We start from the raw sequence: 23,782 nt of genomic DNA on the forward strand, positions 1-23,782 counted from the left end.
AATCTTTATAAATCACACCGACTCCACCTCCCCTCCATCTAGGTCTATGGCAGATTTTATACCCAGGCGGACAAGCCCAGCCTGGCTCTACCATGGCGTTCTAGCAACAGCTGAAATTCCACGCTGCGTTTGGGTAATGATCTTACATTTAGCAGTACACAAGTAAAAATGCCCTTTTTTTTTTTTACAAAGGCTGATGTAGGGAATGCAGTCTCCTCAAATGTGAATTCACCCCTACCCTTTCCAGACTCACCAATGTTGGGAAGTTCCACACTGGTGTATCTTAGAGATCGACAGGCTTCATCATTTCCCAACATTAATCTAAAAGTGGCAGCATGGCTGGTGCGGTGCGCGTCCTTCATGCAGACGGGCTTGCCTTTGGTGCGCCGCCGGTGAGCCCGCTGCGCCCGTTCGCGCCACCGTGTCCTTTATGGGGATGTGGCCCAGAAAGTTGTACCGCTAACCTCTAAAGATGGCAGGTCCGCTCTAACGGACGGACACCGCGAGGTCAGGATCAAGCAATCAGCCCCTATAAGTGGGTATAATACTTTTAAACCTCACAGCAACAATTGGTTTTAATTTTAATAAAATGTCACAATTTTAGTAAAAAGTCGCAGTTTAAAAAATCCATTTTGTTGAAAACCAGTTACTACAAATGCTCAAGGAAATGCCCCCAAACATGTGCAAAAACGCAATAAAGATGTTAGCAGCCCCCCCGGTAACACACTTAATACACAAGCCTCAAAAATGTCTCCCATACTGGATTAGTGCAAGGTGCATCACTTAAATATGTGTGCACCATATTCCAAGCAAGCCTCCTACACAACTTTTCTGATTTTCTAAACTGTTTTGTTCTTAATCACATTTAAGACATATTTTTGCATCTAATGTGTGAAATGTCTGTCATGCTACATCTTTTGGGTTCGAAAAGAATGTGCTAAGACAACCAGGTAATTTAGATGAAATTCTGAAGGAACCTTCGGAATGAAATGGGGTTTGGTTCTCAAAATTACTCTATCACTCCTGCACTGCATTTTTTTAATTACATTTTAACACTTTAGATTCAGTGAAGCATAACAAATGTTTACATTGTCAAGTTACATGTATAGGTAGACAGAGAAAACTTAGGCACTTGAATGTACATTGGTGATTGCTTTCTTTCATAGTCATCACAGGCCCGGTATTACACATATGTTGAGGCTATCTGCGGCAGTCATGTGTGTCCTGGGATAAGCCTATGGGTCAAAAGCTTGGTTGTGAAGCTACGCCTACCCATGGTTCTTGTTGGAGTCTTAGTATCTTGCCCAAGCGAGTGGGTATCGATCCCTGTCCCCTACTGCCATTAATTGAGCCGCTGGTTTGTACCCTTAAATTAGAACTTGGGAGTTGAACTAGGGTACTGATTAGGGGTCGACGGGGAGGGAGGGTGTGTGTGTGCCCCCAGGAGGGGAGTAAGTAGGTCCTCTTTGCATGTGTGTGGGGCTACTCTGGCGGCTGGCAACTGTTGCTGTGGGGAAGGCTAATGCCTCTGCCGGGTTCTGGGGCTATGCCCCACGGTGTGGACTGTGATGGGGCATCTGCGATAGGTGTGTTCTCAGACTAGTTACGTCCACCCACTGGTCCTATTGATGTGGCGGAAGCTGTTTGGATATGGGGCGCCTCGGCTGGTTCTGCTCGTGTAGTTTGCTGGTTGAATTGGAATAGGAGCTGCGCCCATTCCATGGACATGTGGTGTTTGTGCGTTCCCTTCTTCACTCCTGGACTGCATAAATGGATCTTCAATAGTGAAAGTCAGTACTTCATTCATGAACCCTCCTTGTTGATGTCACGGCTACTAATAGAGCCACTTTTCTTTTTTTGTTTTTTTTGTTTTTTTGTGAACCTTTATTAGTAATACAAGCATTTACAGGTATGGGCCTACAACCATCCCGGCCGGCCGCTAAGCAGAGCAAGAGTACAGCAAGCAATATCAAAAAGTTATAGCAGTTCGAAATCTGGGGTCATAAAAATACTAGGACAGATCTTGTAATCAGATGCACAAACTTGAAATCAGGATTTGAGAGGTTCATTTTCAAATAAGGAACTAAAAAAGGTGTCGCACAGTCGCACACAGTCCTACAATACTGCGCGCGAATCAGGATATCTACAAACAGTACAGATACGAAGGAAATATCAGGGGTAAGATATACAAAGCAGGAGAAATGCAGGCACAACCCCGGCACGTAGCGAATCTAAACCCCACCCCTCCAAACTAAACATATTGCAAAGACCATGAACAACAACGACACTAAAAAAAGAAGAAAGACTAAAGGGCCATAGAAACAAATACCGAACGAACGCCCACCCTCCACACCCGCAGGCGGCCATGGCCTACCCCCCCAGCAGCGTGCCTGTCGCCCTAATAGAGACCCGAAATATAGAAAAGAGAGAAAAGAGAGAAAAAGGATAAGCGGAGGAGGGCCCTCGGTCTTGCTGCCCGACCCCGCCCTTCACCCATACTCCCAGGAAAATCCCAGAAACGAAGTAGTACATTAATGAAGAACATCAAGTCCCGGCCACAACAGCGATGAAATCCCGGTCAAACATACCCACTGCACCGTCTGTCAACAATAAAGCCAATAGGCTGTGAACCACATCATCCCTGACCCTGTCTGGCAATGTTACCGCCAGAAGTCCACTCGTCAATCGGTTTACAGAACAGCCCGGAAGGTCCAAACGGTCTGGGCGGGTCAGGTCGGAGCGTAGCCATAGGAAAGTACAACAATCCAAACCCATCCAAGTATCGACAGCGGAGATCCGGTAATATCGACGTTGACCCCAGGAACTTCCCAGAGTTCACACACAGTAGTACCATCCAGGAAAGGAGAGTCACACAGTCCGGCAAGCGCCGCGACATAGCTGGGACAGTCCAATAAGGAAAATAGCGTTTCATCCCCAGCCGCCAGTTGAACATGTGTCCCAAAGAGACACCCACATGTAGAACCATGTCGGCCCGATCGGTCACGGGAACCGAGTCTTTCAGCGGCTCTCGGTACCTAGGCGGAGCTGGGACTCCCTCCGTAGACATAACTGCGGGTTCGTCGGCAGTCCCTTGGGATCGGACCGTGGCCGCTAGAGACGGCGAGGCTGCAATGGCGGCCATTCTTCTACCCAGGTCCCAAGCATGACAAATCAGGGTCTCGTGCAAAACCGTTAGGGCAGCCAATACGTCCTTGGATGTGGGCTCCTGCGTACGTTGCAAGCATCCCGGCCCCATCCAAGTGACAGCCGTCCGACATGGACATGGACCGTAGAGGAGGGCACCAGCCGCCATCTTAGTCAATTTGGCCCCGTCCCTCTTCACCTCACTCAGGGACCAGGCCCCAATGCGGGACGCCACCGGATGCACCACCGGGGCTCAAAACTGTGAGGCGGGCTCCCCGGGGGAGAGTCACCAAAAGGCTAAAATCCCTGCCGCACCCCGGGAGTCACCCGCCTATATCGGGGGCAGTCCTTGGTTATGCCCGGGCAAAGAGTTTGGGGAGGGGGCAGGAGTCATGCGCCCCCTCCGATCCTGTTTCGCCACACTGCCCCTCAAGGGTAAGGGACGACGGTGGCAGCATCTCCTGACCCCGCTTGGCGCCAGAAACGATATTAGAGCGGATGCTCTGTATGTAAATTGTTTTACCTGAAGACAATTGCCTTATTTTAAAATTGAATAGAATTTTTAAAGTACACTTCTCATTGTGCCTAGCGCTTGCACTAGCGGCGGATTTCAGCTAAAGTAGATTTAGAACTTAAACTGTACCTGCACTCTATGTTTAGACCGCTTCCCAGCCTCTGAGCTCGATACTCCAGCCTGCCCGCCCCGGTCCGACTCGGTAGCCAATACCGTTGTGCGGAGGGCGGGGCAGGCAAGAGCCAGACGCCCACAGGAAGTAGAGCGGTTAGCGCTCTAGCTGATCACAATCGGAGGGCTATTTAGGCGGCGAGGAGGCACAACCCAGCGCGGTAAGGGACGACGGTGGCAGCATCTCCTGACCCCGCTTGGCGCCAGAAACGATATTAGAGCGGATGCTCTGTATGTAAATTGTTTTACCTGAAGACAATTGCCTTATTTTAAAATTGAATAGAATTTTTAAAGTACACTTCTCATTGTGCCTAGCGCTTGCACTAGCGGCGGATTTCAGCTAAAGTAGATTTAGAACTTAAACTGTACCTGCACTCTATGTTTAGACCGCTTCCCAGCCTCTGAGCTCGATACTCCAGCCTGCCCGCCCCGGTCCGACTCGGTAGCCAATACCGTTGTGCGGAGGGCGGGGCAGGCAAGAGCCAGACGCCCACAGGAAGTAGAGCGGTTAGCGCTCTAGCTGATCACAATCGGAGGGCTATTTAGGCGGCGAGGAGGCACAACCCAGCGCGGTAAGGGACGACGGTGGCAGCATCTCCTGACCCCGCTTGGCGCCAGAAACGATATTAGAGCGGATGCTCTGTATGTAAATTGTTTTACCTGAAGACAATTGCCTTATTTTAAAATTGAATAGAATTTTTAAAGTACACTTCTCATTGTGCCTAGCGCTTGCACTAGCGGCGGATTTCAGCTAAAGTAGATTTAGAACTTAAACTGTACCTGCACTCTATGTTTAGACCGCTTCCCAGCCTCTGAGCTCGATACTCCAGCCTGCCCGCCCCGGTCCGACTCGGTAGTCAATACCGTTGTGCGGAGGGCGGGGCAGGCAAGAGCCAGACGCCCACAGGAAGTAGAGCGGTTAGCGCTCTAGCTGATCACAATCGGAGGGCTATTTAGGCGGCGAGGAGGCACAACCCAGCGCGGTAAGGGACGACGGTGGCAGCATCTCCTGACCCCGCTTGGCGCCAGAAACGATATTAGAGCGGATGCTCTGTATGTAAATTGTTTTACCTGAAGACAATTGCCTTATTTTAAAATTGAATAGAATTTTTAAAGTACACTTCTCATTGTGCCTAGCGCTTGCACTAGCGGCGGATTTCAGCTAAAGTAGATTTAGAACTTAAACTGTACCTGCACTCTATGTTTAGACCGCTTCCCAGCCTCTGAGCTCGATACTCCAGCCTGCCCGCCCCGGTCCGACTCGGTAGCCAATACCGTTGTGCGGAGGGCGGGGCAGGCAAGAGCCAGACGCCCACAGGAAGTAGAGCGGTTAGCGCTCTAGCTGATCACAATCGGAGGGCTATTTAGGCGGCGAGGAGGCACAACCCAGCGCGGTAAGGGACGACGGTGGCATCATCTCCTGACCCCGCTTGGCGCCAGAAACGATATTAGAGCGGATGCTCTGTATGTAAATTGTTTTACCTGAAGACAATTGCCTTATTTTAAAATTGAATAGAATTTTTAAAGTACACTTCTCATTGTGCCTAGCGCTTGCACTAGCGGCGGATTTCAGCTAAAGTAGATTTAGAACTTAAACTGTACCTGCACTCTATGTTTAGACCGCTTCCCAGCCTCTGAGCTCGATACTCCAGCCTGCCCGCCCCGGTCCGACTCGGTAGCCAATACCGTTGTGCGGAGGGCGGGGCAGGCAAGAGCCAGACGCCCACAGGAAGTAGAGCGGTTAGCGCTCTAGCTGATCACAATCGGAGGGCTATTTAGGCGGCGAGGAGGCACAACCCAGCGCGGTAAGGGACGACGGTGGCAGCATCTCCTGACCCCGCTTGGCGCCAGAAACGATATTAGAGCGGATGCTCTGTATGTAAATTGTTTTACCTGAAGACAATTGCCTTATTTTAAAATTGAATAGAATTTTTAAAGTACACTTCTCATTGTGCCTAGCGCTTGCACTAGCGGCGGATTTCAGCTAAAGTAGATTTAGAACTTAAACTGTACCTGCACTCTATGTTTAGACCGCTTCCCAGCCTCTGAGCTCGATACTCCAGCCTGCCCGCCCCGGTCCGACTCGGTAGCCAATACCGTTGTGCGGAGGGCGGGGCAGGCAAGAGCCAGACGCCCACAGGAAGTAGAGCGGTTAGCGCTCTAGCTGATCACAATCGGAGGGCTATTTAGCCCCTCGTCGGCTCAAACGCGCAGCGGTTGAGCGCAGCGGGGCGCCCTGGACGGCGCCTAAGACAAGCCAAAGACCTGCCCGTCTGCACCCGTCCGCGACAGGACGGGGCTCAGGGGCCATGGGGGATGCATCAAACGACCTCCCAAGGCATTCCTCACGAAGGCTCACATATACACCTCAGGTACTGCGGCAACTTAAATCTGCCCCACTATCGGGCTGCAAACGGGATGTGTTCCCTGAGATAGAAGGCCCTTTTTCCTGCTATCATTGCCACAGTCAGTTCAGTACTCTAATAAGAGACGATATTGAGGCTAAACACTATCAACCATGTAAAACGCCGAGCAATACTGAGAATGATTCTACCCAGACTCCCTCGGGGAGAAAAAACATCCTTTTCAATATTAGGTCACTTTCCAAACATACTGCCGAAGTATGGGACCTAATTTCCTCAAAACAGCCCGATCTGTGCTATCTCACAGAAACATGGTTAAAACCACACTCCACCCCTGCTATAACCCTAGGGATTCCTGACGGCTACAAAATAGTCAGACTGGACCGGCCTATAAAAACTGGTGGTGGGATAGCCATTGTGCACAAACAAGAAATTAGCATCACGATATTAGATGAGCTGAGTACCCCTGAAATGGAACTACTAATTTTTAAAATAGTATGGTCCCCCAAAGAAAGTCAAAAAGGTGCCCTAATATACCGTCCTCCGGGGCCCTGCACAACTTTCTCCAATAAGCTGATTGAGTTACTGGCCCCTCACATAAATAATGAAAGCAACTTCATACTAGTAGGGGATTTTAATGTACACAGCGAAAAGCTGGATTGTAATGAGGCACAGACCTTACTAACAGACTTATCCTTACTAGGACTTATAAAACGAAATTCTGGGCCCACCCATCAGGCTGGACACACTCTTGACCTGATTTTATCTACTTTCCTGTCAGTTTCATGTCTACCTGGATTTCAGGTTAACTGGACTGATCACTTTATAATGGAATTCTACACCCCGTATTCTAACTCTACTCCTGCAAGCACTATCTCCCTACCTAGTGTACGCAGACAATGGCACAAAGTTACTGCTGACTCCTTCAAGGGAAAATTCAAGCCCTTTGCCATCCTCCCCACTGATAATGCTGAAATAGCACTTGGAAAATTTGAACGTGCAACTAGGGATGCGATAGAAAAAATTGCCCCCATGAAACAATTTAAACCCAGACCTGCAAAAAAACAGGAAGTCTGGTTCTCGGACCATTTAAGGACGTTAAAGTTAACCGCCAGGAAGCTTGAGAAGAAGTGGAGAACTTCTCATTTGGTAGAGGACAAGAACAAATATTGGGATTCACTATCCATCTACCACAAAGCCATCCGGGTAGCACGAAAAACCCATATTACGGCACAAATTACAGCTGCAGGGAACTCACCCAGGGTCCTCTATCAAATCCTTCAAACATTTGTCAAACCTACAGCATGTGAAACATCTGAGGTAGCGTCACAGCAGTTGTGCAATGAAATATCTCAATTTTTTACAGAAAAAATAGACAAAATTTATGAAAAAATAATTTGCACCAACAAGACCATCACTACTGATACAGCGCCTCTCCAAATAGATGCCGACCTGAAGCAGAATACTCATTCTCTTGATACCTTTCCTCCTATTTCGTCTGATAACATCCTCTCTTTGATCTCACAGATCAAAAGTGGTAGCCCAGACGATACTATCCCAGCGAGGATAATGCCCGCTCTAGCCGACCAACTCCGCCCCATGATTGGAGACATGGTAAACCTTTCGCTAAGCACAGGCAAAGTCCCTAGAGAATGGAAACGAGCCATTGTTAGACCAATCAGGAAAAACACTGCAACTCCGTGGACCGAATTGGCTAATCTGAGGCCCATCTCCTTACTACCTTTCCTAGGGAAACTGACTGAGAAGCATGTCAACCACCATCTCTCCAGCTATATCGAACTTGCTGGGGCTCTGGACTACTCTCAGTCAGGTTTCAGACCCAAACATAGCACTGAATCCACCCTTCTGTCAGTCACTGATGACTTGCACATGTACCAGGACAAGGGCATCTCAGTAATCTTGGTTCTTTTAGATCTGTCTGCAGCGTTCGACACCGTGTCACATTCCATCTTGACTGAGCGGTTGTCGAACGCTGGCATCAAGAACAAAGCCCTTGCCTGGCTATGGAGTTTCTTATCCGATCGCACCCAGACTGTCACCATGGGTGCATATCGTTCAGCGGAGATGGAGATATCAAAAGGGGTGCCCCAGGGTTCGTGTCTAAGCCCGACCCTCTTCAACATTTATGTGGCACCCCTGGCTAGAGTGATGCATAGGTACGGGTTTATCCCAGTATCCTACGCTGATGACACCCAGCTCCTCTTCCCCTTTAAAACCCTCTCCGCTGAAGTAAGAAACTCCTTCTCATTAGGCATGAAGGCAGTGGCGCACTGGATGTCCTCCAACTGCCTTCAGTGCAACGTCAGCAAGACGGAAGTCATGCTGTTTGGAGAAGCCAGGATGCTATGGGCCCCGGATTGGTGGCCACAGGACTTGGGAGCAGCCCCAGAACCCAAGCAGATAGTGAAAAACCTGGGGGTCCGTTTGGACCAAGAACTATCACTAAAACAGCATTCCAACTTCATCTCGGGTTCTTGTTTCCATACCATCAGCCTGCTGCGTAAGGTCTTCCCTTTACTGCCAGATTCCTTTAGGAGGACGCTAGTACAGGCACTCGTGCTAAGTCGGATCGACTACTGTAATGGCCTGCTGCTTTCTGCCAATGAAGGCGTGTTGGCTAAGCTCCAGGTCATTCAAAACACAGCGGCCCGCCTGGTTCTGAATGCTCCGCCAAGAACTCCATCTAAACCCCTCCTTGAGCAATTACATTGGCTCTCGATCCGGCAAAGAGCAAAATTCAAGATAGCCTGCCTGATACACAAATGTCTCCATGGACAAGGGCCTGCATATCTGGAAAACAAATTTATTCCCTACATTCCATCTCGAACACTAAGATCAAGCAATAATCTGCTCCTAGTGGTGCCCCGCGCCAAGAAAGCGAGGCATGGGAATAAAGCGTTGTCAATTGCAGGACCCACATTATGGAACAGACTCCCTCTGTCCTTAAGACAGTGTACTGAGCACTTAAAATTCAGAAGGCAACTGAAAACCGTCTTATTTAAAAATGAGATCTAGCATCTGCTCCAATTTACATCTTCTGTTTAGTCGGCACCATAAGCGCAGAGATACTCCATCTGGAGTTGATTCAAGCGCTATAAAAACCAGCAAATAAATAAAAGGGTCACCGCCAAGTGGACCGGGCCTTCACTGCTATCAGCGGCCCTTCAAGTCAAAGGCACCCTCCGGCCGGCTCCTCACCGCCACCAACGGCCGTTGTTGTTGCGGTCGCGGCCGGATGCACGTCCAGGCCAACGCCCCGGTCTCATCACCACGAGGGCCGCAGAGCAGTCGGGGACAGTTCTCAGGGCCTGCCGCACACAGGAGCCTCAGGAGCAGACGGTAAGTGCTCGTTCTCCTTCTCCTATTAAAGCACGCCTTCTTGGCTCAGGATAAACGCCAGGATATACGTGTGGGGCAAAAGGGCTCACGGAGCCGAGCGACTATGCGGCCATTTTGAATGCCTGCTTGGCTCCTCCTCAGAGCCACTTTTCTTGACAGAAATTGCACCTCAACTTTGAGAATGGGTTTAAATACTTTTTTTTTCAATCTTTATTTAGGCTTACTAAAACAGAAAGTCAGTACAGTATGGATTATGCACAGGTAAAACCATAATTACCAGAAACCACAAAAGAAAAAAGAGAGCACAGAGATCACATCGGTAAATACGTCCAGAGTATCAGGCATAACAACATTCAGAGTTAGAGACATTACGGCCAAGTACATATGTGGGACGACCCTAATATCGCCAGGGAACATATCCAAGCAGGCAGAGACTACAGTTTCAGCTTATATTATGTAGGCACCCCATATGTGTGGAGAAGGGTCCATCAACGCTCTCCATTCTCAGGGATTCGGGGGGTGTCAGTTGCGTCAATTGGGAGTGTGAGCAAACATGCCTTTAAATGGTCCCAAACGTCTCGAGGGCGTGAAGTGGTGGGAGGAGATCTGTGTATGTAAAGTTTTGTTCCTGCCTAAATAACATGTCGCCAATTCAGTCCGTAAATTTGGGTGCCCTGCCCTGACCCCATCTACAGACTATTCTTCTTTTAGTCAAGAGGAGGCTGAAGGACACAAATTTCCAATGCGCCACAGCATGATTCTCCGTGTAGCCCAAGAAGGTTAGCAGGGCGGAGAATGAGAGCTGCAATGAAGTCATCTGCTCCAGTGCGGCAAGCACCCGACTCCAGTAAGCATATTTAACGCCACAATCCCAGGCAAGGTGTAGAAATCTGCCCCCAGACATGCCGCATCGATCACAATTGTCACCATCGCGCAATTTATATCTGAACATTTTGGCTGGGGTGTAGTAAGTGCGGTGTAAAAATTTGTAATAAAAGAGGCATAGGCGGCAGCTTGATGAGCTTTGTTCCACCTGACTGCAGCAGTATGTCCATTGCTTATCAGTGATTTCATGTCCCAACTCGGCAATCCATTTGTCTCTAGCAGTGCAATAGGTTGGGGCTAGGTCCGCATATAGGTTATGGTACAGTGTGGAGCTTAAGTGTGGCGCAGCGTCATTCCGCCGAATCCTGCGTAGTGGGGTGACTTCTGGAGGCTCCTTGGGGTATGCAGTTGTGTGCTTTTTAATGCCCTGCTGCACTCATATATACATAAAAGTGTCCATGGGGGAGGGCGGCTGTTTGGCAAATAGTTGCTGTAATGTGCGAAATTTACCATTAAGGCATAGATCCCCCAACAAGCAATACCGTATTTAGCTTTAGTTTTTTGAAGATACCCTCCTGTAAGACAGTCATCTTAGGGTGATAACTAGGGGGAGTAACGGAGAATATAGCATTGGGGGTCTGCAAGCGTTTAGCAATACCTTGCCATGCCTTCATTGTAAAGACAACTGGCGATGAAGTGACTTCACGTGGCATGATTCTGGTCATACTAGTACCCTTGAGTGGAATGGGATCCCATAACCAGTGCTCCGCTGCCACCTGCGGCATATATATTGATCAGTCAGTCAAAAATTGTTTTATTTCTATAATACATATCTTAAAAGCTGCAAATTTCATATATAATTATATGAATACAGTAAAATACAATTTGTCATAAGACGAGATACCATGATCGATAGACTCAAGAATTCATTATAGATAAATAAATAAAAAGATTTTTTTAAAGGGAAAAAGAAAAACGCAACAAGACAAGTATAAGAGCTATTTCGTTATAAAAACAATACAAGTTTTAAAATCATCAGACACATCATAGCAATTCAGTTTAAAAATTACTGTTCAAATTTCTTCATCTAATAGTCCGCGCCCATCTAAAGAGTTTAGCCAATCTGCAAACTAAGTTCCTGGGCATCGGTTCTCAGAATGCGCAAAGCAGCATGATGGTTACGAGTGCCCAGTTCGTTACAAATTGGTTTTAACCATTGTTCTCTCCGTGCTTTGTAAGCTGGGCATGCAAACATGATGTGTGGAATTGTCTCGAGGATAGCCTCACAGCTTGGGCAAGAAGCAGGTGTCTGGTAAGGGGGCCTCCATTTCGCAGGTTGTTTTCGTGTGGGCAGCGAACCTACTCTGAACTGAAAATAAAGAGCCCTATCATGTGGTTTCTGTATAATATCTAGATAGGGTTCTAGACATGTGGAATGCTTATGCTGCATGAACTCCTCTGTCAGTCTACCTATTTTAGGATTATGGAGATCATTCCTACTAACCCACAACCAATACGCCTTCTTGAGTTCTGCCTTGGGCGGGGAGGTTCTATTTTCCCATGCCTCTCTGAAATCAAGGTCGAACAAGAGTTTTTTTTACATCTTTTAACCAATCAATCCTATGCCACCCGTGCCCATCCATTATTTCACTTAACCCTGCTTTTGATAGTTCTGGCGTCGGCCATAGGCGGGCCCACAGCAGAAGGGGGCGAAGTCTGGCAATGTCTCTAAACGGGTGGCGGCCTAGATCGTGCAATAGGGGCTTAGTAGGAGCTCTTGAGGGAGCATCATCAGATCTTTCAGGAATTTATTTTCTGATCTGGTAATTTCCTCTACATTAGTAAAGCTCCACAGCTCGGCGCCATAAAGGGCAGAGCTAGCTGCTCTGGCTGCATATATCGTAAGGGCGGGGCGATTGGTCTGCTCGATGAAGAGCGATGTTCTTTCAATATTGCCCCCACAACCCTTTTGTGGTTCAAGAGCATTTTTTGAGTGTGGGACCTCCAGAGCATTGAGTCAGCGATACGGATACCTAAATAGTCAAATGTGGTGACCCTCTCTAGTGAGACCCCATTCAATGAGGGAGAGTTCCTGAATGACCTTGGGGGATTCAGTGTTAAAATGTTGTTTTCAAGGTATTATTAACCAGCCCTCTTGAAGTACAAAATAGTTGGGTTCTGTCTAGTAGGGTCTGCAGGCCCTTCAGGGTCTTTGAAGTAAGGAGGGAGTCGTCAGTGAACAGGAGTGTAGGAATCCTGTTGCCCGCCAGGGCGGGAGCATCAGACTGTATTCTTTGCTGGAACTCAACCACCCCATTCACATACAAAGAGAATAGGGTTGGAGTCAATACACAACCCTGGCGGACGCCTCTGTTTACTGTGATTCGGGGGGTTTTCTGTCCCTGGGAGCCCCATCTCACTTGGGCGTAGTTGCCATCGTGGTGCGGATTAGTATGTCATGGATATTCTTGGGAACCCCCTGCTCTGCCAGGACCCTCCACAAGCGCTCACGAGGGTCCAGGTCAAAGGCAGTCTTTAGATCAATAAATGCGAGGTAAAGACTGCATTTTGGAGGACTGAGAGGGTTTTAAGCTTTAGGTTTTCTATTCTCCCCGGTTTTTCTTCATCTCTGGTTACTAAGCCTGTGCCTGTACCTTACACCTAGTCATGCCCACAAAATCAGCCAAAGGGGGGAACCTACATTTGAAAGCTAACGGCGGGAGTATTGTAGGAACTCTAGATAACTTTATTATTAGGGCAGCTGCAGCCCTTGAAAGCGAGATCGACCTCACTGTTAAAAGGCTCTCAATTGGATCGCTTAGCTCAAAAACATCCTCATTGGGCGCCATACAGAGTTGCATCACCCCCGAAAATAGAACCAGCCAGTGCCTCGTTGACCTGGGACTACCAGAGAGTAGTATTGAATCAGGCAGACAAAGTACCATCTCCCTCACAAATTACACTCAGGACAGCATAGATACTAACGAGGAAAGTGACAATCCTGACCCAAAGCCTGCTATAAATAACTCCACAGCTACAAGGGCAGCCTCTAGCACAAAATGTACCGGGAAACGGAAGCGGCGTGGGGGAGGGAAAACCGGGAGGCGGTCAAAGATGTCCAAATTTGGGAGCAATACCACACACCCCCAGGGTACTCCCAGCAACTTTCAACCCCGAGACCCGTTCATGGTAAAAAGGGTGCAATCCCCTCCAATGAAGGGTCATCAGTCAGCATCAACCCTAGTGCCTGAACAGGGAATGGGTGGGCTAATAGCACAGATAGAACAGATTGTTAAGTCATTAGTGTTGCCCCTTGTCGAGAGACTGTCCCTGAGCATCCCCCGGTCCCCACGGCTGGTCAAATTGGCACAGTAAAGGAGAGAGGGCCACAAACAGCTGTAGATACCAGATTAACACCGATGAGGGTTACACCCAAGGAAATGGAGGGATGTCACGAGCAACCAGGGAACTTAGGATTCAATCAGAAAGAGGGGAATCAAGTAAGTCTAAAAGCTGATATACTTAATCAGATCAATCATCGGACAAAAGGTGAGGGTAGTCGCTCTTTCTTACATCTACTACCACAGAGCACCCCTTTAGTAATAGTTTTGGGAAACATCCCACCCCTTCTTCCAGGAGTGGTGGAGGACTTCACACAGATCAAAAACAAGGTCTCACACTGGTTATCCAAGAACACAGAGGCAGGCCAAACGGTTGGGCACAACATAATCATGGCCAGAAGAGTAGCCTGGCTGGGCCGCTCTAGGAAAACTTTAACTGGAGACTGCATAGTAATACATTTTAACAGTCCAGTCCCAGTAGAAAGAATCCTCAGGGAGGTGGCGATGGATACTTCACGTAGGGGACAGGGTATAGAGATATTACCACTCGGGTTCTTCTAAAAACCTGGACAGTGGGGTGTCACAGACAATAGCACATACAGAAATAGGTTGCTCCATCCTATGAGACCTTTTGGGTGGGATTCTATTCCAGGGAGACATACTAGAGCCCCTTTAAGGGATGGCCCCGGTTATCTCGGGCACCTGGATGTCACCAACAGATTTAATGCTCTATCAGGTCTCAACGATTGCGACTGACTGCACGATTACTCACATAGTCTATCGCCATCATTTGGACCCTGGCATACGTTGATATGCTCCCCAGTGAAGACTAGTTTGGAGAAAGCTTCCTTTAATCAAGCTTCGAATCCAGGACTCAATGCCAGAACTGTAAAAGAAGGCTCCAGGGAGGGTTACCAGTTGGGAACATCATCCCCCGTTTCCAATGTAGAGAGAGCTCCCATAGGTACCGTAGTAAACTCAGATTTCAATGTTCTATCTTGGAACATTGCAGGATTAATGGGAAAGGTCTCCGACCCTCTATGGATTCAGTTTATCAGTCACTATATCATGATCTGTCTTTAGGAGACATGGGCAACTAATGGTAACATTACATTAAATGGATATAGATCTTTCTGGGTTCCGGCTATTAGTTCTAAAAGCGGCCGAGCTTCAGGAGGACTGGCCATTTTTACCTCCCTTGCTTTGAAATGTAGAATAAGGGACTTTCCTTCACGTAGCAGTAATCATCAGGCCATTGTCTTAGGGTAAAGGAAAATAGCCTGTGTGTGATTAATTATTATAATGACACCCACAGTAAGGGATGTGGCACCTCTGACCTGCATAATTATTATTCAATGTCCATCTTTGTGGTGATCCCATGTTAAACACCCTAACGACCATGGGATGCCCGTTGATAAAGGGCTTACATTTTGAACACACGCCCTAAACCTTATGTTAGATGAGCTTGACCTAATGTTCGCCTTGAGTGTGGCTCCACTGTTATCCAAACAAAAAGAACCGACCTTCAAGGGCAGAAACCGTGGAACCTTCATAGATTTTATCCTGGTTACCAGAAATATCATGCCCCTGCTCCTGGGTTTCTGCATAACTCAGAGTGCATACAGCGACCATAATCCAGTCTGTGTGCTGTTGGGAGGGAACCTTATGAACAAAAATGATAAATCAGTGGGAAAAAATGCGTTACTACCTGTTAATGGTGGACGGCGTATTAAATGGAACCAGGTCATACCATCAGCCTTTCTCGATAAACTAAAACTGAATTGTGCCACCGAACTCTCAACGGGTGAGGGAATCCTCAAACCTTTTGAGAGTTTGGCTTCTACGGTGGGAAATATACTACAGGCCCCAGGGGGTAAGACCACACATGGGGAGCACAAGTGGTTCTGCTCTAACTGTTCTAAAGCTGCCAGAAAATTGAAGAGGGCTCTTAAACTATCTCCCCAGAATAGACCTCTTATTCGCTCATTGCGAACTATCTATAAGAAAGCAATGGCGAAAAGGAAAAAGGAGCTGAAAGAAGAGCTCTGGAGGGAACTATTAGACCCGGAAACCCTAGCCAGCAGCTCCAGATTTTGGGCCACTATCAACCGTTCCCCTTTAACATCTTCAGGGGGTGAGGAAGCGGGTTCTTACATCACGGACGATGAGTGGGTGGCCCACTTCTCTGAAATTTTTAAGGGCACAGATATATCCTCTGTTACACCTGAAGAAAGACTGGGTTTAGATACTATTATGTTCTCAGAAATAGAAATGGTCGAGGGAATTAACAAACTTACCAATAAAAATGCGCCATGCCCAGATGGCATCCCTCTCGATTTATTTAAATCCAGCCCGCTATTTTGGGCCCCAATTTTGACTGCAGTGGGTAACGCTGCGGCGGAAAAGGGTTGCCCAACCTCTTGGGGAGTATCAACTATTGTCCCCGTCTTCAAGAAGGGTGACCGCGGTTGTACCTTACACTATAGGCCCATCTCCCTAATTGATTCTATCGTCAAAGTTTTAGGGGGAGTAATATTGAAGAGGCTGACGACCTGGGCTGAGACCAACGAGATTATCTCTGATACCCAATACGGATTTCGGTAAGGACACTCAACCACGACCCAATGCCTTAACCTCTATTTGATCCTGAGTAAGTACACACTTTCACGCCCAGGGACCATCTTTATGGCCTTCATGGATCTTTTCTCGGCTTTTGACTGTGTCAACGGGGGAAAGTTGTGGCAGTCCATGGAGGCCATAGGGGTGGATCAACATCTGGTGAACTTTCTTAAGGATCTCCACAGAGCCACAAAGGCAAATGTTAGATATTCTATGGACCTCAAGGTTACAAGAAATTTCAATACTAGACGGGGGGTCAGGCAACGGTGAATCGTGGCCCCCTTTCTATTTAACTTATGCATTAATGGCCTTGAAAGTCACCTGGTTGGGACTGGGACCGACTATCCGTACGTGGGCCAGCGAGGACTGCCCGTCCTGCGTGTATGCAGACGACGCAGTCCTCCTGGCCCGCACCCCGAAAGGGCTTTAAACTTAGCTAAACACCTTCCATGAGTACATGATCAGACGAGACCTGCACATAAATAACACAAAATCGTACGTAATGCAGGTGGGGAAAGGAGCAAAAAAACACCACCCCTTCTTGGTAAATGAGAACAGGGTACCCATTTGCACCTCCTTTTCATACTTAGGTGTTCTTTTTGATAATCAGTTAAATTGGAACACCTTGCTGGCCAGAAAAAAGGGAGAAGTCACCAGGGCCATTGCAGCATTATTTAATTTTGCCTCAAGATTGGGTAACAGACCTGTGGCTGCTATGCTGAAAGTATACCGTGCCAAGAGCATTGCGATAGCCAGCTATGGTAGCGAGCTATGGGGACACTGTAATCTAGAGATTCTTCAATTGGCCGAAAATAAATTTTTAAAACCGCTTCTGTGTCCCCCACAGGGGACCCCAAATATGGCGGTGCACGAAGAAACTGGCACGCCATTCATTAGTGACTCACTGCCCTTACGGCCGCTTCTATTTTGCCTGCAATGCTGGCTCAACAAATAGCTTGGTCTAACCCATAGCCTTCTTAGAGAGGCATTGAGCCTGGATTATATGATCAAAAATCCCTGGATGAAATATCTTAAGACCAGTTTTAGCAAGGAGGGACGCCCAAATTTGTTCTCAAACCCGGCAGGAATCACCAGGAAGGATGTTGTGTACATTAAACAGTCCTTCACCACACGAAAAAGACTGGAAAAGGAACTGTGTGAGCCCAACGCACGCCTTCAGTTAATGCTTAAAACTATGCCTAGTGTAGAACCTTACTTGCTCTGGCCATTAACCTCACACAAGCGTTTTTTACTAATCAGGTTCTGGTTTAACCTGTTCCACCTACTTTTAGCAGTCCCGAGGGGATGTCACAAAGGGACAGTGTTAGCAACCTGTGGCTGCGACAACTTGTCTCCACAGGATTTGCTGCACTTTGTATTTTTTTGTAAATTTTACGAATTCCCCAGGGCTTTTTATCTTAAACCCCTTTTAAAAAAGGATGAATTTTGTTCAAACCCTTCCAGCCTTATTTTATTTACAATTGTTAAAACCTGACTGTATACCTCTTGTGATTGGATTTTTAAAGTGTTCAATGAAATATAGGAAATGCCTTGACCCTCAGCCTGTATAAAATGAATCCCTGGAACAAGGTTCATGTAAAGTGAAATAATAGTTATACGAGTATTGATGCCAATATTTGTTTTGTTTTAGCTGACGTGTAACGTGGATTTTTAAATTGCGAATTCTTAATGTTTTAATTATGAACTTTTATGGTTTTGTATCAAAAAACCGAATAAAGTTATTTGAAATGAAAATGAATGCATTTGCCTATATGAACCACCTTCCAGTAAAGAAGGAGAAACCTAAACGCCTTTTCGACAGTCCCAGTACCTACCCTAAATCCGGCCTGGTAATCGGAGAGGACTTTATGCTCATCAGCCCATGTCAAGATCCTCTCTAACACCACCCGACCAACTACCTTTTAAATAGAGTCTATCAAGCGAATTGGACGGTAGTTGGCTGGGTCTTCCCTGGCTCTTTTTTTAAAAATAGGTACGACCTCAGCCCCCTTCCAAGAGTCGGGGATTGGTCAGCCGTTATTTATGGCATTGATTAAGGATGTGATAAACTTTGTCCATCTTACAGGTTCGGCCCGGAGCAGATCTCCAGGGAGGCCGTCGGGTCCCGTTGCCTTGGCTGGAACTATTCATTGGATAGCAGTTTCCACCTCCAATTCCACAAAGGGATCGCTACTAGAAGGACCAGAGACCATGTTGAAGTCAGTGGGTAAACCTTTGCATGGGTTTTCGTCCTCTGTGTCAGAATAAAGTTTCGTGAAATGGTCATACCAGGTTTTGCATAGGATGTTGTTGGTGATTAGTTCAGAATCGGGTCCAGTATTTCTCCTAACCAGATTCCAGAAGTGGTTAGCGTTCCTTTCCATGCTGGCTATCTTTAAGGCTTGCCAGTGTTTTTCCTCTCACTCTTTCTTGGCTTTGGACACAACCAACTTGTATTCCCTTCTTGCTATTTGGATCCTAGAAGATGACTAGCTTTTAACAGCCATAATCAGGGCAGACTTTTTTTGGCTGAAGATTTTCGTGTACCATGTATCATTACGCTTCCTGCTCAGAGTGGGATGCCTACTGCAGGCAGTCGTATGGAAGAAGGAACCCAGCATGCTAATAGTATTTTCATAAATTAGGGGTACCTTCAAAATGCCATCTGATTCCTCAAGCGCCATTTGCATCTAAGTTGATGCCTCTACCAGAGTCTGTTTTATCCCATGCAATCTTGATTAATCTAAGGCGACTCTGCGCCATTTGAGAGATCTTCCACAGTTCAAGGGGGTTACTTCCCTTGTGGACATGGGGTCACCCGTGTCCGTGTTTCCAAGGTTAGGAAGCCACAGAGCCTTTAGGGTTAGGCACAGTGAGTTGTGATCACTATCGACAGTGGGTGTTATCACCATGTCAATTAAGTATCTCCAGAGGTTACAACTTAACAAGATATAATCAATACGTGAAGAACAACCAACCCAATTATAGGTGTGTGCCCCTGCTAAATCTGAAAGGGACCTGCCATTAGTCGCTCTCAACCCATACTCTAAAGATAGAGAATTCAGCTGGATAGCTAATTGTGTCCACCTTTTAACCGGTGGTTTGCTAAGGGGGGAGATTCCCCACTTCGCCTCATCATCTTCGAAAGTGCAATTAAGATCTCCTGCTACTAGGAAATAAGAGTCAGAAAGACAGGTAGAAAGTTCGGCCTCCAGGCATGAAACTATGGGCGATTGAACTCCTCGTTTGGTTCCTCCAACATAAATATTATGTTACCTAAGAGTGAGCCTTAAGAGATCAGGAGAGGTGCATTGATGTTGGGTGATCGTACAATCCAAAGAGATGCTAACCGATATTAGCAGTCTCCCAGAAGGGTGCCCCTTTCCTGACGATGTTGCTGGGATACAGAAGGATATGTAGCCCACTTTGTGATGGGGCGCCATGCTCCATGTTTCCTGGACAATGCAAATGGTATGACCCTCGACAAAGTTTTCCAGTCGGGCAATAAAATCTTTTTGGAGAGGCCCGCTATATTCCAGGAGAGGATCTTAAGATTTAAAGTATGGTCCCCAGTGAGCTCCAGTTCTCGTGTTAACTGATCCTGGATATGAAGAGATGCAGCTGTGTGTCTTGTGGCTATTAGTGGGCTTGGGCTTGTGTCTACGGTCCTGATATCATGAGCACTTACAGATGTGCTAAGTGAGCCTAGTAAGGGTATCATTTCCTGGTCATATGCACTGGATGGACAGCAAAAACAATGTTCACAAGAGCGTGTCCTGGGTTTTGGGGGTGTTGGAACGGATGCGATACATTTTTTGCCAGTCAATCGTTGTAGTCTAATTGTGACCCCCTAGATGGTCTTCGTTCAAAGGTCTCGCCCCTGGCTCTTGCGATATCCACAGTTGGAAAAACGTCTGATCTGTATACAGAAGAGCCAGGTGGGCAGGTCCTATAATCTAATGTTAGTAGGCCCTCGACCAAATGGGGAGTGGTCAATGTAGGCTTGTTTGTGTCTAGTGATTGGTCATAAGAAGAGTGCCTCCTAGCTTTGACGATGTCTTCTCTTATTAACGAGCGGCACCTCTAACATGCCGAATCCAATGTATGGCCTTGTTTATTAGTGAGTCCCCTTGTTCATAATCCACATGCTTGGGAACATTCGCCATAAAAACTGTATGTTTTTCGGCAAAGAAAGAACGCTCAAAAGCATGTGAACGGGGGGGGCTATAGCAGTGCGCTGGAGCAACTTAGCTGCAGAGATGTTAAAATCAGTGAGAATTGTTTTATTAGGGGCACTAATTGATCGATGGCTTAAAATTTGTCTCGAACAATGGGCCTGCGAGGATGTCTTAGTGGGCACAGACGATGGAAGTAATGGGAGAATGGTTATCGATTGATTTGTTGTGGAACCTATTTTCCCTGCAATCTTGGTGGTTTTTAGCAAGGGTTTAGAAGGCTGGGAAGTATGTACTGAATACATAACAAATGGTGCGAAATTAAACCTTTGACAGAAGCTACTAGCTCATGGACCAAAGATTTTAAGTCACTGACTTCGGCTCTTAAAGAATTTACAATAGAAACTAGCTTATAGCTACCTGTACTATGGGCTGCTTCGTCCTCCGTCTGTGGTTCTGTTAGATCGTCCAACGACACCTGGGTACTTAGATCATCGGAACAGGTTAAATCACCAGCCAGGGCAGAGAAGTGATTGGAGCAGACTATAACAGTGCCTCGGCCCAGAATGTGACGGTGACGAGGGGGGCTGAAAAATGGCCGCTTCTGGATTAAGCTGCCCTGTTGATGCCTCTTCGTTGTTAGAGGAAAGATTCGGGCAAGACAATTTTTGAAACATCTGAGGTATACGTAGCGGCTGGGAGCTTTTGCAAATCTTGGCTATCTGAGCATTGGTGAGGTCTGTATTCAGGGGGAATCTGCCAGTAATATATTTTCGCATTCATCAACAAGTGACTCAATCCGATTCATTACAGAAATATTAGTCAATTTCTTGTTACTTTTCCTGGCCTTCTTCACTTTCCTTGTACCCTGAGCTGTATTCAATCCTGTGATCCCCCCCGCCCCTTCCATATCTTTCCTTTTGCCCATTAGACAATTTTACACAGTCAACAGACCACTTATTGGCTTGTTGGCCTAGGGCAAAAAGTACCTTAATTGATGGTATTGGTTCGTAGCAGGTCAATGTATGAAGTAAATGGCGGTTGATGTAAAGAGGGTGGCCCTGCCCTGCCTCTTCCTACCTCCGACCTCCGACGTGCTAGGACGGGCCCGCCCTTGGCCTGGGTTTTGCCCGGGCAAGCTTGCGCGCGTCCCGCACTGCGGGAGCCCGGCGTGGATTTTGTAGCGCCTCCTGGCGCAGGTGGATGGCGCAGTCGGTGAGCGCCCCCGTGGACTCTGGGAAACGGAGTCCGGGGCGTCTCACTAAGCAGGGAGTGGCAGCATTACGATGTTGCAGCCCCGTGGGCTGTTCTGATGTGGAGAAGCTGGCGTCGGGAAACATGGACAGTATATATACATATATATAACTGTAACGGGGTGGGAAGGGGAACACCGGTACCATGGTGGATTGTTGCTGATACTTCCCCTCCTTCTCCTCAGTCCGAATGGGACACCAGTCTGCTGCTTTGCGAGGTCGGGGAGGAAATAGAGGAGGGCGCCTTTAACTGGGCCTTCGCAGATGAGAAGACCACGCCCCCTCATGACGTAGGCGGACCCGGGTTGGAGAAAAGCCAGGAAGCCCTCTATTCGGGGTTTGTTTTCACCAAGGAGGAAGGAGGAAGTGGAGCGGGAGAAGAGAGACAAGGATCGAGAGGAGGACGGAGAGCCGAGGAGAGGACGAGAGGAGACCGAAGGAGAGAGAGCGGGAGACGGAGGAAAGCCAGGAGGCCAACGACTCGGCGAACCGTGGCTGTCACAAGTACGGCGGCGTTGGGCAGCTTGGGTCGGGGGCAAGGGGGCCCGTGTTACATAGTGTAAATAGTCCGCTCCGCACCTTCCTGTCCCTTCCAACACTTCCTACCTTCCTAAACCCCCCCATTCAAACCTCACTATCTCCCGAGCACCGACAAGACTCTGTGAAGCACTGGTGTTCCCTCACTACACTCGGGTCCCGTGGGTTGTTCGATATCAGATAACGTGACTGACGGTGTACCTCTGTTGGTTTCTCTTTTCTCGGAGCCGACTCTGCATACGAAGCCCCAAGTCCCTTGAGGAGATCCATACCAGCGAGGGGAAGAAGAGGACAGACTCGTCATCCTCCAACAGACCGGACGCCAGCACGGACCGGGCCGACTTTGCCAGAGAAAGACTTACTTACAGGACTCAAATATCCTTCATAAAAATAAAGCCATCCTTACGCAGAACAAGTCTCCAGCCTGTTCCTACTTCCCCTGTAGTAAGACCACCGCCTGTCCACACACCCTTCTACAATAACATATATATCTCTACGCGGCTGTCCCCGCACAAGCCTCATTCCTTGTTACCTGGTCCAGCAGCCCGAGGGGACCCGAGGAGGCGCTTTGGGACGCAGGCGTTGCCATTGGATTCACACCATACAGAGCTGCAAAAGACAATGGAATGGATTTTTTCAATTACCCCGACCCCCCCCATACCACCAGCCCGGCATCATGGACACACTGCATGCTGGGGGTTTGAGTTCTCTTACCTTCATGAGATCTCCCACAAGTGAGCCTACACTATAAGCGGAGGAGTCTGATGTCATCCGCATCATTAAGCGAAGCAGCCCTGATGTAGTACTGTGTGACTCGTTATCGGTGCATGGGCACTGAGGAAGGCTTCTGAGCAAGCCGAAATGCATTTGCCGTACCGATTGCTGCACCTGTGAAATAAAGCGCTTTCAAAGGACCCCCCTCTGGCCTCCGCGCTTTTCTTTCCGAAGTGAAGTGGTTTTTATATTATATATATATATATATATATTGCAAGAATCCTGAAAAACCTAGCGCATACGCCTCAATCGCGCATATAGCCAGAGAGCAGGACACGGACCCAAATTCCTTCTTACGTTGTTTATTTGCCCAAAGTCAAAGACGCGTTTCGCGGCTCCCGCCGCTTGTTCACTCGACAATGAAATGGCCAATGGAAGGCATATTTAAAGTGAAAGTGCACATTTCGAATCCCTCATGTGACATCAATCCCAATGGAAATAGAAAACATACTTCTACATAACATATCGCTGTTGCTTACATTTCTTTGTCAATATTGACGTATTTGTGCAAATATGCAAACGTGCAAATATGCAGTGAAGTTTAAATAATGTCATAATAAATATCGGTAAAATACTCGTTTTGACATTAAAAACCCAACACGATTTGAAATCACATCCTTATGCATAAAATAGCATGTGCTAGTATAACAAGGAAAGAAATTCATTTATCTCTAGGTAAAAACTTGTTATATCCCTGAGACCTCAT

At 47.5% G+C, this 23,782-nt stretch overlaps 1 protein-coding gene across 2 annotated transcripts in view; it reads right to left on the reverse strand.

The window, feature by feature from the left end:
- MBTD1 (mbt domain containing 1) overlaps nucleotides 1–23,782 on the reverse strand; it is a 947,763-nt gene that overhangs the window by 160,692 nt on the left and 763,289 nt on the right. The window lies entirely within an intron of this gene.

This window comes from Lissotriton vulgaris, chromosome 7 (genome assembly GCF_964263255.1).
Source record: "Lissotriton vulgaris chromosome 7, aLisVul1.2, whole genome shotgun sequence".
Lineage (NCBI taxonomy): Eukaryota > Metazoa > Chordata > Amphibia > Caudata > Salamandridae > Lissotriton > Lissotriton vulgaris.